This window comes from Caloenas nicobarica, chromosome 2, assembly GCF_036013445.1.
Source record: "Caloenas nicobarica isolate bCalNic1 chromosome 2, bCalNic1.hap1, whole genome shotgun sequence".
In the NCBI taxonomy this organism is placed as follows: domain Eukaryota; kingdom Metazoa; phylum Chordata; class Aves; order Columbiformes; family Columbidae; genus Caloenas; species Caloenas nicobarica.
The window spans coordinates 149,693,716-149,713,839 of record NC_088246.1 but is presented as its reverse complement, the minus strand read 5'-3'; positions in this window follow the sequence as shown (position 1 = coordinate 149,713,839).

Here is a 20,124-nt window from a genome sequence, read left to right as displayed (position 1 = left end):
TAGGAACACAGAGAAGAATATACTATCCATTCGCACTACAGCAAATGCGATAAAAAAGAAATACACCCTTCTGACTTTTTAAAATATCTCTGCATTAATATCAGTGTGAGAATAAAATTAGGATCCTTGATTGTTTAAAATTTATTTTTATTCCATAAATTGTTTAAAATCCATTAACACAGATTTAGAGATGAAGTACCTTTTATGATGAAAAATCTGCCCCAAACAAAGGAGCAACTAATTGTAACTCTTAAAACACTTTCTAGGGTCATGTTATGGAGTGAAAAACTCTTACATACAGAGATCTCACAGGAAATGCCATTCATTAATGTTTTAAACAGATGCTTCACTGAGCAACATATTTAATTAAATCTGCAACTGTTGTGCTTAAACAAGACAGATTTTTACTAGAGCAAGCATAAAGTTGAATTCACAGCAACAATTAACCAGACTTGTTTGTACGGTGTGTTTTATCAAACAGGTAGAGTGGCTTTTCAAAGACATTAATTTAAGTGTTGATTATCATTAAAAACCCCAAAACAAAGCTCAAGATGCTTGCAGCCACTGCATAAAAAATGTAGATGGCTATTCTTTCTACAAGGTTTGATGCTATTTCCGTAGGACTTAATGGAACTAAGACTGAGCTTTTGTAGGTGTTGGTGACATATGTATATGCATTATATATATGTATATATGTATATATATAGTACATGCATATATTAAATATTATATTTATGTATGTATAATTTATATATATATATAAAGTGTTTTCTGAAGATGATAAGTGTATGACAGAATTGCTTACATTATAAACAAGTAAGTAGAAACCACTTGCTGTTGGTTTCAATATATAACCCATAGGAATGCTGAAAGGATCATTGACTACACACAAGACCCAAAGCCACAAGCCTTGATTACACCAAATGTCTTATAGGTATAGCCAGGGCTAGAATACACAATGACACTTTCACTTCCCTCAGCTGTCTGCCACAGGAACCTCTTCAGTTTCAGTGAAATTGCTCTAGATTAACACAGGAATTGCATTGGTGTTGTATCTGGGCTAGTCTACTGACCTCAGTGGAACTCCTCTAGTGTAAACAGTAGCTGAATAATGTTAAGATCTTTGTGTGGAAAGATTCCTTTAAGAATATTATGCGAGACTGCACACTCTCTTATATTCCTTTGTCTTTTCAAGAGAGTGCCTTGGAAGGTGCTATCTTCTTTCTCCTCAAACAGCACAAGGTCCTTAACTTGTTCTATAAACATGGAAATTTAAGGACTCTGTCTGAGTGGAGACTCTGCAAATGCAGGGAGAAGATTGTGCTCATCTGCTGTAGTGTTGTGATGTGCAGCACTCTACAAACCACATGAACCGTCAGAGGCATATCAGGATTTGTTTATTGCAAGAAAGGTTAGAAAGAGTTGCAGACGTTATTATTCTATGTACTCATAATTCCTTAGTGTTTATGCATTTGTGTGTGAAACACACTGAAATGCACATTTACGTTTTCGGGAAAACCTTAATGTTAATTTATGTCAGCATTTATTTAAACTAGAACTATCTAGTCTTAAAGGCACTAAATAAAGTCTCTGGAGGTTGCGTCTCTGCTCTGCCACAGACTCCTTGTGTCAGCAGAGGGACAAATGTCCTGAGTCTTCTTGATTTTCCCAGTGTCTTCTGACTCCTCTTTGCCACTGCATAATTTGGCCTGTACATGTTTGGTGAAAGAATTTTTCGTGGGCTGTGCAAACAGGACCTCATTTTTGTTACAACTACTAAGTAGCATTGTAATGCAAATGATAACATTACCATTCTCCATTTCATTAATAGCACTCTGTGCACTGTTTAATTTATTTGATATTCAGAGACCAGGGAAAGCACTATTTTTTATTACTATGCTAGAAATAAATGACAATATACTCCTGTGGCTCTGATAAAAAGGATTTGTGCCAAAGCACTTGTTGCTACACACCTTGATAATGCTGCATATAGAACAAAATATCTTATGGTTAACTTACATATTTATTTTTTTAAGCACCAAAGAAAACCAGCTTTTCTCCATTCCAGGGCAATGGCCTATCAGATTTTGCCACAAAGTAATTGCATTGTCTGGTAAAATGACTGAGTCGTTGCCCATGACAAAAATCTTTGTTCTTTTGGGAACTTGTGGAGAAATTTTGCCCTGGGTAAAATTCACAGTTTTGCTTAATCATTTGTTATTATTGATATTATCTGGTTTTATGAGAAAAATTCTGAATGAGAACAGTGGTAGTTTCACAGTTTCCATGTTCAATAAATGTCTGAAACCTGGAATATTTTGATAGATTGTGCTCTGAAAAATAAATAAACTAAGTTTTATAATATGGTATATTCTAAAATTGTTCGCAATGATCTAGAGAAATGTAAGGATGTTATTTTGCTGTTTTGACAGCTTTCCTTTTGATTGTTAGGCTATAATTATGAAACAGCACATATTCCAAAAGAGAGTTAAAACGAGCTACCTTTGAACATGCAGAAACAGGGGATCCACTTCTCCTTTGTCTCTCTCTCCATCATTTGCTTTCTCTGTGAAACAACATTAGAGTTAAAAAGGAGAATAATGAAAGATGTGAAGACTGCCAAGGGAATCGCCATGGCTTTAAAAGCAGTTGTAGCCAACAAAACCAGAAAAAAAAAATCAACACAGGAGCAACATTAAGAAGTCTAAGGAATGGTCAATAACATTATGTGGGATATACATCAGTATTCCAACCCACTGAAAAATACAGGGCCCGGTCCCAGTCTCCTTCAGATTTGATGGCAAAAATCCCATTTACTTCAATAACACAGGATTGGAACTTCTATTTGGAACAGGGTTATCATAATTATTTTAGTTGGCTGAAGTTCTTGTTTTCATATTTCCCATAACTTGGATGCAAAACGACTTTTCAACAGTAGATACAGTATACTATAGCAGCAGTATTCTTATTAATTGCAAGAGGTGTCAAAGAATCCACAGTCTACAGATAATTATTCTTTTCTACCTGCAATTATTACATTTAACTTTATGAAGCAACACTGTGTTTTCAAGCTATGCTGTCTTTCACAGTACCATCCAGTATGCCTGCGCGTATTACTGAAAGGTCATCGGTATCTGAGTGCAGTCTCTACGTTATTTGTAAATTCAAGATAGCCATTACTACTCTATTAAAGATACTCCAATAATTATCTAGTAAATGGTATTTCACTGAGCTAGCTTAGAGGCCAGAGCACAGTACAGCAAGAAAAACAAAAGTTGTGTTAAAGAGAAGCTCAGGAACATAATGATGCCACAGATACAAAAGGTTAAGATTGCAACCTGTCTTGTGATTGGAGGTTACTAAAATTGTGTGAATAATTAATAATATAAAATATTAAAATTCTCCTTGACACTGGAAATATTGTTTATAATAAAGTAATGAATGGACTGAGGCACCTAAAGAAGCAGTTAGTTTTTTGAACCCATTACCTCTAGTTGCCATAGAGATTATTATTATTATTAAAGTTATTGTCAATGCTATTTATTATTTATATTTCTCTTCTACAGTGTCTGTAAACAAAATTTGTATTTCCAACTACTTTCCAGGTTATCATGCTGTGTACCTCTGTGAATCAGTTGATTTGTTTTAAATAAATGAACATTTCACAAAGCAATAGCAATAGTATCTACAAGTATGGTCAGTCACACAGTGCTTCCTACATGAAATCAAAATGGGAAGCTTTGGTAGACATAGATATTTGGAATAAAACTTCATTTTAACACCAAATATTTGCTGACCTTGTAATTAAAGGGTCAATTGAATTTACTGGATTTAATTTTTTACTAAGAAAGCAATTTTGATTTTTAGTTTTATTTAAAAAATTGTGAATAACTGCTCCGGACATATATTGAATGATAATATTTTTAGAAATACAGAGATAATTCAAAACATATGGGCTCTGAGGAGTGCCTTTGCACACCACCTTTTCAAAACAGGTTCCATCAGTTCCATGGTATTTATGCTGCACTGTCCTATAAACAGGCTATGGTGAGTAATTGAGGTGACTGACGCGACAGGATTCCTGTAGGTGACTGCATCCCTTGGATGACTGAGGCCACCGGGGATCCTCAAAGAGAAAGGACTCCTGCGAATTCGGGCAAACCCGGCGGCTCGAGCACCCGCAGTACCTGTGGAACCTGGATGCCTTGTGCCACTGTGGTGGCTGCAACAACCCAGACACCCAACCTGCCTCCGGCAGTCCACGCTCTTCTGGCTGTTATGACAGAAACAGCTAAACATAGAAATTCCTCTTTTCCATCCCTGGACACCAGCTGCAACACAGAAATTACTAAAAAGGTCTGATACTTGTTAAGTTTACTTTAGAGCTCTAAAAATCCTACCATTGAGCTGCCTAAGGGTGTTTGGTGTGGTCTCCCAGCAAAAATCTCCCTAAAGGTAATTGAAATAATTACTGAGACATTTGTTAATTGCTCTGCTAAAGGGTCACCACTTTGACTCCCGTAGTGGGGTGATACCACCATGGACACAGAGACCTTCTGCAGGAGAAAGGCAGGGAGTGACCTGGGGACAGTGGGTACAGCCCAAGTGAGACCTCAGAGACAGCACAAATCAACCCTGCTGATGGGGCAAGTGCAGAAGCATTTTTGGTGGTAATAATGGAGAAAGAGAAAGATGTGATGAGTAGACACAACTAAAAATCCAACTCACTGTTTTACTGTCTATTTCTAGTTATTTTAATTCTGTCTTTTCTGTGACCAAAATATAACAGGACCCAGGAAAGAGGTCCAAATGCTGTTCTGAATGAAATATAATAATTTGTATTTCCTCAAGCCAAAAGTATATTTAGCCTTGGTACAATGAATCTATCATTGTACTGATGGGAGCAGTGAATAGATATTGTAATCAAAGCTCGTATTTATGAAGTGATAAAGCAACTATCTCCGGAGGCGTGTGCCTCCAGCTCAGTACAACCCCTTTTCGAATTTACAAGGGCTCTGGGGCCAGACAGCTCCTGGGTTTGTTTCTCTCTTTTTTTCCAGCCAGTACAACAGAATGGACTGAGGACATGAAAAGTGGAGTAATGGTGAAAAAACAGAGAGCAGTTTGAGTAAAGTCTGCCCTCTAGTTTACCCTTTTATATTGCACCAAGCACTGCACTTCATACCTGGTGCTCTGGGAATTTAGCATTCCCTGGAAATATATGGTATTATCATTTGTTCCATTGTTTCCTCTTATCTTTGTTCATGTTGCATTAAATAGTAATATGCTGTATATTTAGCCGTCTCCTTAACGCAAAAAATAGCAGTTCTCCATTAAAATATTTAATGAAATATTTAAATTTTAGACTAAGCTGATTGAGTCCTACAAGTATGAAATCATTAAGGGGAAGTTTCCTCTATTACACCGTGGGATGTGTAGTAACATAGCAGCCAGTCTTAAGTGGTGCTGATGATCTCTAGGGAGATGTTAAACAACCTCCAGTCTCACTGAAAACATTGATTTGCTTTTGGGTTGGTTTGGATTTTTTTACATCTGTTCAGGTTGTGCATCATAGTTAAAGGAAGGGAGAATAATATCGGTGCGGCATGTTAAGATTAGTTTTCCATCTGGCACCATCAAAAATGGAAGGTTTTGTTCATGTGTGCAAAACCTTTCATATGACAAATAGTTCCTTTATCCCGTTACCCAGTCACAACTGAGACCTGGTTTGCTCTTCTCCTCCTTTGAGTTTGATAAGAGTCTCTCATATGGAAATTAAACAAATGTTCTCTCAGAATAGGCTGATGATATAATTGTAAGATGAATTTTTAGAGTCCGTCTCAACTCCTGGAACCATTAATGTACTGAACTTTTTATTAAATATCTTCTTTCACAGCTCAGATAATCTCTGTACTGAAAACTGTAATGAAATTCAAGATGCGCATGCAGGGCTGAACAGCCTGGAGTGAATTTGATTGTGCAAGAAAGGTTGATGATGAGGGAGGATGAGAATGAATTAACACTGAAATTGTATTATATCATTCTCAGTAGGAGGAGTATACTTTAATTGACCTGTGTATGAAAAACAAAGAAATGTTAATAGCCTTATTTACTGAAAGATATGAGTTGTATAATATCTTTGTTTGCCTCTAACGTGGAATATACATTATATTCAAACACTTATGGTTACAGCCTTCTTTGTTCCTTCCCTCTTAACATAACAGAATCAACCAGGTCTCAAACCACACTGGGTGATACCGTGATAAGCATCAGGGTGTACCCACACACTTCAGCAAACATTAAAGGGGTTGAAGGCAGGAGTCTGTGACGACTTTTACACCCTGTGCAATCTACAGATTCCTGCAGGGTGTGAGTGTGTCAGGGATATGAGAACTGGGAATCAAGTCTTTTAAAAAGCAAATGCAGAAGTAGGTATATATACATATGTCTGAGTGCTACAATGACAACTGCTTTTTCAGAAAATTGAAGTCAAGGAAAGATATTGATGATATGCAGTGTTTCATTTATAGATTTTTCAGTGGATTCCATTCCTTTTCTGATTTATTTGCAACACTGGCATCACCCACCTCAGGGTAATTTTCCACACATTTGTATATGAATCATAACATGTATAGCTATTTGAACAGTAGCCTCTCTCAGTTCCATTTTCTATTCATGTCACCTTGTCACTTTGCTGAGATATCTTCACCTTCTTCCCTTCCACCTGTGGCTCTGAGCTCCTCATGCAGTTCTCCTTGCTCTGCCTCTTCACATACCACCCCAGGCACTGCAGATCTTCTTGTTCAGTGGCTCCAGAGAGGTTCCAGAGGGGCTCGCATTGCTGCAGCGATTTCTTAGAGCAAGGGCGTGTGTAACTGAGGAGACAGCCTTGAAAGTCACAATGGTTCCTTCTAGCTTTGGCTATCAATTCGTCATCAGGACAAACCTAGTCACCATTTAACAACTCCCCACTTTTGTTGTGGCCCATTCCCTTGTCCTACATTTATCTGCAGGCCATGATGAGTGTTACTAGAAACAAAAGTCACATGCAGGAACTACTTTTCAGCAGACACAGGTATTCCAAACAATACAGCATAAGCAGAAAAAGCAAAGCTATTAATATCATGGTTTGTGCTAATTTTTCATAAACTTCTTGATACTGTCACAATCACAATATTAGAGATAACCCAGGGATAGCCTATTCACAGTTCAGGTTATGGTGTTTCATGACCTGCATCTGTGCACCAGAGAAAAAAAAAATCCACCCAAAACACCCTCCACAATAGTTTTTCACAAGGATGAAACTTTTCATTTAAAACAAAACAAAATAAAGCCACACAAAGCAAAACAAAACAAGACAAAAAGAGAAAAAACCAACAACAACAACAAAAAAACCTTTTGGACTAGTTAATCAATTAAAAGCTTATAATGTATTTCAAAATGTTAGATTCCCACCCTGTCACACCGGCATATAACCAGTATCTTGTTTAATCAAATAATATGTTCCAGAAAAGCATCAGCTGGAAGACACTAGCATGGACCATAGGTACTGACTGTAAGAATTCAAACATGCAGGTGCCTTCCCTCATTAACCCATTTCAGTGACTAATGAATTAAAAGTACATGTTTTCCTTGTGGTCTTCTAACCAATGGTTTTGCAGTCCACCGATTCTTACTAGTTTTATTCCTGTTCTAATATCTACGAACATATTAGTCTTGAGTCTAACATCTCTGCTACATCATGACAGTGTAAACCATGATGTGGTTTACCAGCAGGCTCAGAAAGTATCTGAAATCTGCATTTTGCTTCTAAGCCTTGTGATAGCTGACTACAGAAAACATTAATTCTCCTACAAAATCCCACAGAAGTCATAGGATTTGGGATCCATTTACACTAGTAACGTCTGGGATCAGAACTTTACGCGGAGACTGCATTTAATTCCCCTGTAGAGAGATTTGGGCAGTAAGAGTTACGAATCTTTTCAAAAATGTCAAGTTTTGATGTTTACCTTTCCTCATTCCACCTGCACCAAGCAGAGATGTAATGACAGTCCTGCCTCTCAGGTAAGTGCAAGATTGAGTGGGATTCACATTCTTTATGATCCCAGAGAAGAAAGGAAGAAAACCCAGCATGGCTTCTCAGAGCTCTGCAGCAACTGAGGGGGCAGTGACCCCAGAAAGCACGTCGCAGTGTCACTTTTCTCATCTATGATTGCCACTGCACTGTTGCTGTGCACTGGGCTGATAGTACTTTGGTGATATGATACAGCTTTTAATCTATTATCAAGACTAAATAGCTATCTAATGCAATTTTTTCTCAATCGTTTACCATAAAACAGATTGCTCCACTTAAGAGGAAAACGGTATCATGTTCATGATATTGTCTGGCATATTGTAGGTATAATCAATCTTTCTTTAGTTAGAATATGAGATATGTAAAAGGGTTTTCTGATCTATTATGGTCATTTGTACAACTCTTTGTTATACAATTTATCAATATTCTTATATATTTCCTGATATTTTCCTCTCCTCCCCATCCCATGCTTTACTTCTGCTTTAATATTTTCCTGAATAAATTCCATTATAAGAACACATGAGAAAAACATTAGTAAGGGAAAGCAAATACATGAATATTTTATAAATTCCATATATTTTCTTCATTCCCTGAGGTCACCTTTATTTGTACCAGATACTGTCTCAAGAACAGTTCTAGTTCCTGAATCATAGAATCAAAGACCTTTAAGATCATAAAGTCCTACCATTAACCTAACCTCCCCAAGTCTATCTCTAAACCATGTCCCTAAGAACCTCATCTACACATCTTTTACACACCTCCAGGGTTGGTATTATGGTTTTTATTTGGTTGAGCAGCTGTATCCCAGGAAAGTCACAGATGAAACCAAGCAAAATACTTAAAAACAATTCCTCAGGGCACCATAAAACGTTAAGGCCCAAATCCTGGTGTCAGCTACTCACACACAACTCCTAATGATGTCAATGGAAGTTTCATGAACACATTCGAAAACAGATTATGTCCTTTATCATAGAAAGGGAAAACATGAACCAACAAAGTTTTGATGAAACCAGAAACTGGAGCTCATGAGAGGAACAACTTGAGGACTGTTAGTCCCACATCAGGTACAACTAAGTTGCCAGCATTATTTCATTGCTTAGCAGTCAGAGTAGCTTTCTCAAAGAATCCCTGCTTTTCTATAGTTTCAGTGTACAGCTTGGAGGGGATAAGAATCATGTCTGAAGTACACTGGTTGTCTTGGCTTCTAGTTGGGCCAGCTTCGCTCATTGGCGCTACAGGGATACACAGTGAAGTCCAGAGGGTTTGAAAACATGGGCTCTTGTCAGCACATGCTTCATCAATCAATGTCCACCCAGATCTACCTGGAGATTCATGAGCCATGTCTCTTTTTTCCTCCCCATGTTTCTGTGAGCTACCAGTGGGGGCAGACAATATCAGCTGCACAAGCAGGTTGTCTGGATCCACCCTATGAGCTTTTGGCATCCAGCTGCAACTCAGAGGTCAGCATTCACAGACAGCTGCTTCTGGAGGTAATTCCTCTTATATTTGACCTGAACCCCTCTCTCGAGGCAGCTGGTCCTCCTCCTCGAGAGAAGAGAACTAAATATTCCTAACAGAGGCATCAGAGTTTGGACCCTAAAACTTGTCAGAGTGAATTTAGAACTGAATGTTATATTACAGTTTTCTACCCCAGAATCAGCTACAAAGTGGTGATATTATGCAGATGTACTACAGTGCATGGGTGTATGAGTTGGAAATAAATTAACTATACACCAATTGCTGAAACCAATAGTAAAGCTTATTTGAGCACCACAGAGAATGACAGTCTTTCTGTTAGTCTGGGCTTGAACACTTCCTGATGACTCGACTAGTCCTCCTGAGCTCCTCATTTGGTTCCTGCTTTGACAGAAGGGAAGCTCTAGTCCTACATGTTAATAGAGCAAATGGAGAAATTACAGTAGAATCTGTAGGTGAGGAAACTGCTTTAATGCTGGCAACAACTGCTTACTCAGCAGCACATGCATTCAATGCATTTTACTAATTGTCTATTTATTTCTGCACTCTTTGGCTGTTGAGACTTTGTCAGGAGACAGGCCAGATGGCAGAGACATCGACACCTGTAATTAAGAGAGAAATAAATGCTGCAGTATGCTTACCCTCGCCCCTGGCTTTTTTTTTGTAAATCCTGTTGTCTGTGCTTATGGGCTCTGCAGTTAGTAACACTGAGCGGTATTTTGAATGCTGAATTTCTCAAAAGAACCCATAAGTTTTGTAACATGGCTCCTAGGAATCAATTTTCATTTCCTAATTTAGCTGATGACAGACTTGGGAAGCCTCTTCTGAGATTCCCTTCTTCATTGCACATAAAGAAGAGAATGTATTTAATATAACCAGACACACAATGGTGTTTGAACAGCAGAGTTTAGAGGCAGGCAGTGATGAAATTCTGTAGACACACCCCCGACTGATCTATAACACCAAAGAATCAATTACCAGATTCAATTTTCTACAGAATTTCTTCTTCCTTTTTAGGCAAATTGCAAATATCTCATAAGGCATTTTTCTTTATTTTGTTTAGCTTTCCTAGAAAGTAGGGAATGACAGTGCCTCTGTCATAAACCTGAAGTAGTCATGTTTTGATTCATAATGTGGGGAAAAAAACCCATAATAACACTATTTCCAGTCACCTGCTGATGAAAAAAAAAAATAAAGGCTTTTACCAATCAAGTATAACTTTGCAAAACTGACTGAGAGCCCTGAGAAAAGAATTTGTAAGATCAAGGGAGAAAATATTCACAGCCCCTGAGTATATTTATTCTTGATTGAAAAGCCTGAATATACACATTCCCTTTTGAGTTCTGAAGTTTGTAAGTAAGAACCTGCTATAACACCAGCACATTAAAACACCTAAGCCGTTTACATTAGTATGCAAACTGTTTATTCAACTGAATGTACGACATAAAGGATGTTTATATACCTCGCTCTGTTTATATAGGCCATTATTTGGTTTAGGCAGAGAAGAACCAGTTAAAACTTACATGAGACAGTGTGTTGACAGTCTGGATTTTCTTTTCCCTTTAAATCTTCCTTAAATAGGTCTTCCTTCAGCCTCCATAGGTGACTGTTCGGAACAAATGCACCAAAGAATTTTTTTTCCTGTCAACCTATGCCTACTGGATCTATATGTCCTAGGAGTAGGATTCTACCTTCCTCAAGTGTCTCTGGCTTAGTGTGGTAATGCTGTGTCAGTCCAACATATGCCTTTGGCTGCTGACAACCTTTTATTTCTCTATCACTTAGGCTGCTCATCCATGACATGAAAACTCCCATCATACTGAACTCCATTATCCAAATGAGCTGGGGCAGGGAGAGAAACCTTAGTTTCTCCTTTTGTCTGTGCAGCTTGTAGGCAGTAATGCGGACACAATGAACTTATTGGAGTCGGGAGTAATGGTGTGAGATTGCTCACACCATTACTTTAGATGGAAATTGAGTCTGTGCTGTCGGCACTCAAGTCTTCTTGAGGCTCTCTTTTCTGCTTTATTTTAATTCTCTTTGCCTCAAGGATAATGAATATGAAACTTCGCAAAGAAGATCTTTCCAGCCAGCAGTCATTCCTAAGCACCAGTTATATAACGCTGAGATTTTTGCCTTTGAGAAAGTTGTTTATTTATTTGCATTATTTTTCTAGCATAATAATTAGGAGCTACCCTGTCTACCCTAACTCTCTGGAGCAATCATTTTAAAGATGAAACCTAGTAGCAAGAGCTTTCATTTAATCAAATTTTCATTGTTCATGCATTACAAATTAAGAGTTTGATTCTCTCCTATTTACTTATTATTATACTTTGCAATTCTGAGGTTTTCTTTGTCAGTGAGCTTTGGAGTTAATTTCACCTCTGATCACTGGCAGTTGGAACTTCTCACTGGTGCCGTTTTACTACCATCACTTGTCCATTTGTGTTATGATACCATCTGGGAAAGCCAGACCCCATTGCAGTAGGTGCTGTGCTAACACAGACCACAGAGGCAGTCACAGGCCTCATCACCTTAAAATGGTATAACATATTTCTTTAAAAGCCAATAATAAAACAATGTGCCTACCAGATAATAATATTTTATTAATTAGTTTCAGTGTCTATGAGAACACAGTCATAGATGAGGATCCTATTGCTGGAAGAAAGAAGTCAAGCACACTATGGAACCACAACTAAAGTACAGTAAACATAAGGTTGTTATCAGGCTGTGGCTTAGATCCAGAAAATATGCACAAATACAACAGGTAAGTATCTGATGAGAGATAAATATGTGTAAAAATAATTATTTATCTAATACCCACAAATAGGTATTGTCTTGGTGCAAAATGCAGCTGACCAACCTGCTTAGGAAAACAGGTCTTGCTCCTTGACAAACCTATTACTAGTTCAGCTCCCTGATACTCACAGCGTTGTGTGTCCCAAACCAGGAAAGGAATTGCATCAGGAGACAAAAATGACCACAACCCCATCACTTGCAAAATCAGATCTGTGATTCACCTTGACTAAGCATTGGTTGAGCACATCCTTTAAAAGTCACACCACACCCACTTAGAGATGAATAAAGCAGTCCAATAAGCAACTGTAAATTATTACTCCTACTCTAATATTCTTGAATGATATCTAGGGAAGGAAACAGGTGTATGTTTGTGTGTGTGGCAGGAGAGATGACAGGGAAGAGAAGGCACATTAGCATGCAAGGTTCACTTTAGAGCCTAGAAACGAAGGTATCTCTGACAATTTGCATTTTGCCTTGGATAATATTTGAACACTTTTTAAGGAGTTGAATATGTTATACATGATGTTGAGCTATTCATTTAAACAGATGCCATTATGAAGTTCTATAGGGTTCTATTAAATATGTTGTGAATCTTGATGCACAAAAGTGAAATCTTGAACTGTTAACATGTTTTGTCCTTGCATCACCTTCTTGAAATCCATTCTGAAGACATATATGGTTTAACAGATTGGAAATTTAGTTCAGTTGACTGAGATGGTAAGATGAATCTTTATCTTACTTTATGTAAGATTCATATGTTTAGATACGCTGAACAGTAAATGGTTTTGTATTAGAACGGCTAAGCTCTAAATTCCTTTACTATTTTGTCTGAATTTGACATGAGTCATGAATGTAGAGTTTGATTCAGGTGGGGAGACACACTCCCACACTTAGGATTCAGGCTCCCTGGATGCAAAAGAATAAGAGTGGAGCTGAGCAGAAACTATGTAAAGCATGAAATTCATAACTCCCATCAAGAGATAAATAACTTAAATGACCCAGGCCCTGAAACACTCAATTTCTCTTCTGCTGGTTGCAGACAATAGACATTCTGGACTTGTACCTTCTGCTCGTCTGGACTGCTTGTCTGGCCTTTGGGGCACAGAGAGCAGAGGAGGGAGACAAAAGCACACAGAACATGTGACACAAAGCAAGCAAAAAAAATCCAAACCAAACCAGAAGAAAAGCTGGGTACATAGCAGCTGACATGCTATAGTGGAGAGTTCTGCTCTTGTCAATACCTAGGTTTTTGAGGTTTGTGATAGAAGACCATAATGGATTCAGTGTAGGTTTGTAAGTTCAGGGCTATGTCCTTGCGAGAGTGGAAGCGAGCAGTCACAGAGGCACAGACAAATGGCATAGCAGAACAGTAACATAAGTGCTACAGTGTTTGATTCCCAAATAAAGTGATCTAGAAGAGTATTCATCCTGGCTATGGTCCTCGTTACAGGCAGACCAAAAGCAAAGGCGTATGGCACCTTGACAACTCAAATCCTTTCATTGTCAACAGATGTGAGCACAGCTGCTCACACAACACCGGTGTTGAAATGAGCACTCAAGCATGGGCTGACGTGTTTAGGGCAGAACAGGGCATAGCGAGTGTAGAAATCAAACTGGGGGCTGGGAGAACAACGCTTTCTGTTCACAGAAGGACTGATCATCTGTTTAACAGGTTCAATCTGTTCTCATCCAGATATAGTAGCGTAACCACATGGCTTTGTTATCCTGGTGTAGCCTAGTGAAATGAAAGGGATTTTTCAAATTAGAACCATATTCCAACAGTTGCATGTAATCCATAACTCCATGTTCCTCTGTACTGCGATGCTTCAGGGCTGTATCCTCTCCATGACGCCCAGTGTAGCTCTGGTTGGAGAAAGGGGAACACCAGGTTGCCCTGGCTGTCAGGGCACTGTCGCTCAGATTCTCTTTTCCTCTCTCATGAGGGATTTGAATTTTTTTTGTTCAGTCTGAAAATTGCTCCCTTGCAAGATCTGGCTAACAGAGTGGTTGTGCACATTATTTGGTTGTAACAGAAAAAACGAGAACGCCTGGGGTTTTTGTTGTTTGTTTGCTTGTTGTTTTGTTGTTGTTGTGGTGGGTTTTGTTGTTATTTTCTTGTTGTTGTTGTTTGGGGGTTTTTTGTTTGTTTTTATTTTGTTTTGTTTTCACTTGGGGTTAAATGTTCTTCAGAATTAAGTATACATAGAACTTTTTCTGAGTCTTCCTTCTGTCCTGATCTTACTCCTGACATTTCCTTTTCTCTAGCCCCTACCCATAACTGCTCAACTTTCCTGTCCTCCTTCCATATCCTCTCTCTTATTTCTGAGCCATTTTTGAAAGCAAAGTTTCATGCAGTGTCTTCTCTTCTGATAACTTACCAGTTTCTAGTTTACTACATCTGCTTCATCTTACTATGGATAAAAATGCTTCACAAAGAGGACGCCATTGCAATAATAACAGTGAATCTTTCCTATATGTCACAGATGTTCTCTGAAGATTTGAAAACAGATCATGAATATCCTTCATGAAAGGAAGCCCCTTGTTTTACAGTGATCTCTTTCCACAAGGTAAGAATTTATGTTATCCCCTTTGCAGATGGCATAAGAACGTTCAGGACAAGTTTTTGAAATTTAAGATATCAAAATAAATAGCCTGACTGTCTGCATAGTTTAACTCCCTCATTCATAAATATCTCTATATTTAGGTGGTGCTTGAATATGAAGCTAGATGTATAATCGAAGCACTTGAAAATTTGACTTTGTTAGAGGGACTTTGTTCAAGGTGATATAACGATTAAGTGGCAGAATTGGAAACAGACCCAGGTCTTCTAGTTCCCACAACACAGAAAAATCACTGGCTCATGATATTTCCTCCCAGGGTCAATCTATATTTAATGTGAGTATTGTGCCATTCAAAGAAAAAATAAATGGTTCCAAAACTTAACATGCATAATTTAGTTCACACAAAATTGACACTTTTCCTCAACAGAATATAAAATCTTGTTTGCACAAGTATTCGTCAGTGCTGTAAAAATTAAAAGGCAGTTCCTCTGAAGAAATCAAATTAATGATCAAAGCAAAAAAATAATTAAAATTATAGTATCAAAATAAGAGTATTCCATCATGATATTTTGGATAAGAAAGTATTTTTGTAGTTTTTCTAATAGAATTCTGAAATTATATAAAATTGTCTCACATTACTATCACATATTGAATTCAACTCATTGAAGTGTATTCTATTATTAAAAAATATAGCAAAGGAGTAGTCACAAAATAGTACTGAGGGAATATCATAACCCAGGCTATAGATGGCGTTAAATTTTTCACATGCAAGGGTTTTCTTTTGAATCTGATTCTTTTTACCAAAATAGGTCTTTCTATGAATCGCTAAAATGAATGGTAAATACAAAGTGACAGCTGTTTATTCAGAGATACATTGAATATTTCCTCCTAGCTCTTGAAAAGTGATGTTACTGTTGCACTGCTACAATACACCTTGTGATTGCTTAGGTTAATGTATTTATTTCAGAAGTTCTTTGACTTTTCTAGTTCTGACGTTTGTTTAAAAAAAAAAAAAAGCTGGAAAAAATAAAAAAAACAATGGACTCAACAGTATTCATAATGGCATGAAAATCGCTTTCAACTTCTTGAAATACCTGCTGAGCTTTTCTCCACTTTTAGTCATTCTACTAAAATTCAATGTTATCACACAGCTGAGCCTGAGAGAACAAAACAGGCTAGTAACAAAATGATGCCCAAACATTTGCACTTCAAAGGAGCTTTGCAAGGAGCAAACTTCTCATGCATAATGTCACTGATTTATTACTCCTTAAGAAGTCATCTCATGCGCCAATCCTTATTATTCACAGACTTGTGAGGAAACCCAATATATTCAAAGTGGCTCCAAGTACATGAAGTAAATTGTTGCATCAAAGCTCTGAACTCTATGAAATTGCTCTATGCACAAAGTCATTATCATGTGTTTGCGGGGCAGTGATCGTTATGAGCATGGAGGACACTGCAATCTTGCCTTTGGTTTCTCTAAAGGCCTAGTTATTTTCCACCAATATGCCATAGGATTAAGAGGATCAATTGCTCTTGTGAAGAGTTTGCAGGATCTGCAACAAAATGTGCCACTGATGGAAAGTAGGAGATTAAAGGAATCACATAGCAGCAAATTCAAGAATGAATCAGGGAATTTAAAAATATTATGGGAATAACATTTTATCCATTCAAAAAAGTGTGAGAGAAGACCAAATAATGGAATATGAAATAATGTCCTTAGGTTTCGGTCTGCCCAGAGTGTTACCAATGGGGAATTTTGCTCTTGATTTTAATGGGAGCAGGAGCAAGTTCTTTTAACTTTGGAAATTATCTGATCTAAATTGTGTTTGACAGTATAATAAAGATCTTGAAGATATCTGACCCAATTATTTAATGCCTGTGGTGTTCCATTTACATGTCAAAGCACCTGGGATACCACAATTGAGTGCTCTGTGGGGAGGATCTTTCCACTCTGAGGATAAACTTATGCTTTGCTCAAACTACCTTTCCCAGAAAGTGATATGCAAGTGTCAGTTTAATATGACCTTTGCTTTTTAATCAGAAAATAAGAGAAGGTTTGTAGGAGCACAAGGCTGAGTAAAAAAAAAGGGAAGTTTGGGAAGGCAATCCCAAACTATCATGACAACAAAAAAGGAACATTGAAGAAGTGCATCCATATATTTCATGTATTCAGTGTGTAGCAGAAATAAAGTTTTTGATATTAAATGGAAAGACAAGAACTATTTAAACATGTAAGAAAAATAATTTGGGGAGTTTCCATATGGCTTTCCAGTAGACACCACTCAAAAGTTAACTGCTTTTCAAGTGTGCCATTGAAACCATACTTAAGAAACTATGAGACAAAATTATTTAAAATAGAAAGAGGTTTCCATTTTAATAATTGTGTCTCATTATTTCCTGACTATGGATTGAGCGTCGCTTTCAATGATGTATTTAGCTTTAAACACAACATTTAAGCACATGCTAAGTTAAAACTCTTTGACTTTCGAAAGGGCCTTCATGTAGTTTCTGTCGCTGAGTTATGAAGTTGGTTTTCCTCTGCCTGGTTGTATGAGAGATTTCAAAACTCAGTGTTACAGTCATGCTGGAGAAAGTTGACTATCAGAAGTAAGAGTTCTAGTTCTTCGTTGCTTCACGTCTTCTTCACATCCATTCATTAGCATTTGTAAGAGTCAAATACATGAGGATGTAAAATATAGTCCTCTGTTTACACTAGCATGAGTAACTCGTACACCATTTTTGCATATGCTCAGCTAAAATTTAACATATGATTCAAAATGCAAGGCACTGGAGGATCAAGATTTGGAACTTTAAAATTTACTAGGACAAAGAATATTGGAAACAAAATAGTAAGATTCTTTCATAAAAAAATTCTCATATAAGGTACATCACAGGTTCCTAGCAAGACCTCAGTTCCTTAACATATTGGCTAAATGGGCAAAACACACTTCTAATGCCCTCCAACAAAACTGTTAATGAGCTAGTTCTAAATTTTTCCTGACAGATCGAAAGAAAAGAAGTTTAGAAAAACATATCTTCCGAGCTCTTTCTAAACCTGAAAAATGTTCAAGGCAGTTCTGATCCAAGATGTTAAAAAAAAAGTTCCTGCAGTAAAGTAATAGCAGAAAATTCTTCAGTAATCAGAAACATACCTTCAGTAATTCTTCCGGTTTTGCTTTAAAATTCTTATTTAATTTCAGTTTAATTTTTAGCTTACCGAGAATTTATTCTGACAATTACTAGTTATCTTTTGGAAGTCAAAGATACATATTTATTTCAGTGTGTTTGACCATTATGCAGGTATAGTGAGCTATAAAGATACTGAGAGATTGAGCTATAAAGATATAAGGGATAGATTCCTAGCTGATTTCGGTGCAACTACATTGATTTACATCTGCTGAGGATTTTTTTCCCCACAGGTTTTAGCTGAGTGCTTTGTAAAACCCTGCATATCGTAAAACACTTGCAACACACTGTACATGAAAACATAATCTTTCTTATCAGAGGCAATAAAGATATCCGTAGAATATAATTGTTCTGCTTAAGATAAAGAAAAGATCCATTTGTAATTGTAAGATTAGCAGGAGGCCATGTCTCCTCTGCTCTTGCATACCAGGTGGAATTGTCTAGGGATGGGGCAGAATTCACCCGCGGTTTTTGCAACCCCTTCAAAAGCGGCTGACCGTGAGAAAGTGAAAACAGCTCCTTTCCTGCAGACCCACGCAATGATCCCAGCATTTGTAACTCTCACTTCAAGCGTGGATCTGCTGAGCTCTTAGGAAATCCCAACTGAGCCTTCTACAAAACACCTGCTTGGCGCTGGGGGAATTAACCTTAGAGCGTGTAGCGCTAACGTGAGGATGTGTTGTGCCTGCCAGCTGGCAGCCCCGCGCAGCGGTGGACTTGTCCAATTAGTGGTGTCCACCAGCTTGCTGTGTGCTGGAGACACCACGCTCGCACAGCTGGGATTCAAGTCCCAGTCTCTGCTGTCTGTAGCCAACAGCTAGTACAAGGTGTGCCGAAAGGGATCTCCTGTGAGCCAGCCAGCAGAAGTGGAGCTACATGTGGCTCAGCAGGACTTTAGGATCACTGCTCTGAACATGCCAAGCACGTCCCAGAGGGGCCAAGAGCCCTGATTGAAACGCTGCTCTCAATAAGCAGCATGTCTGTCTGCCTTAACAACCACACTCCAGAAAAATAACAATTCCACCTGAGGATGTCCCGTGCAAATGTTTTGGTTTTGAGATGAAAATCATGTATTAAGGGAAAAAAAAAGTAATTATGCTCAGTTTTGTTGTGATGGAACACGCATTTCTCACCATTTTCCTGAAAATGGAAATATAAATGTACATAAATATTCCTGGCTGTTAAGAAAATGACAGATTTGTTGGTAATATAACAGTCTGCTTTAGCAATGCCTTTCACAGTTATGGCATGATTAGAGCAAGAGACAGCAGGCCTGCCCTTACCACAGAAATGGCTATATGGTGGATTGTTACAAATAGCTAAGTGCCTTCTGATGTCTTATTAATATGCTAGAGCAAGAAGAAAACAGAGAATAGACAAAAGAGCTGAGTCTATTCCCTTTCATGAGAAACATGGGAAACCACCAGGCAGAAAACAAAGGACACCTCAAGCTCCCTCCCTTTAAAATATTTCCCAATTAAAATGTTAAGCAAATACCATTGGGCTCAGACTGTTTACACAAGGCTGGTCTTGTCAAAGAATAAATGCTGGCAGGGCAGGCAAGAAAATGCCAAACTCTCTCATCTTCTGTATACCTGTAAAAAACTGCATAATTAATAGAACAGCAACTTTAGACAGGCCCCAAGGTCTAGAACCACAAAATCATTTTGACCCCTCGCTGATGTGCCTACCTCCAAAAGGCAGGACCTCCAATTTCCTTGCTAGTTGCTCCTTAATCCTGCAATAGCCTAATTGCCACATTTTCATCAGTTATGCTCCCCTAGTTCTTAAATTAATGTGGCCGTGCCATGCTCAGAAGCCCCTAGCTGTCCACAGCCCAAGCAGCGGGGTGACCTCCCCGTGCCCGCCGGGTGGGCTGGCACTGGGGGGTCTGTGCTGTGGCACCCCTGAGTCAACTCTTGCACGAAACAAGGCAGCCGCCGCAGTGCTGGTTCCTTTCCCCAGCCACCTGCGTGGTTGCACAGCGGTGGTGGATGCTGCAGAGACGTCTTCCCATTCTCGCAG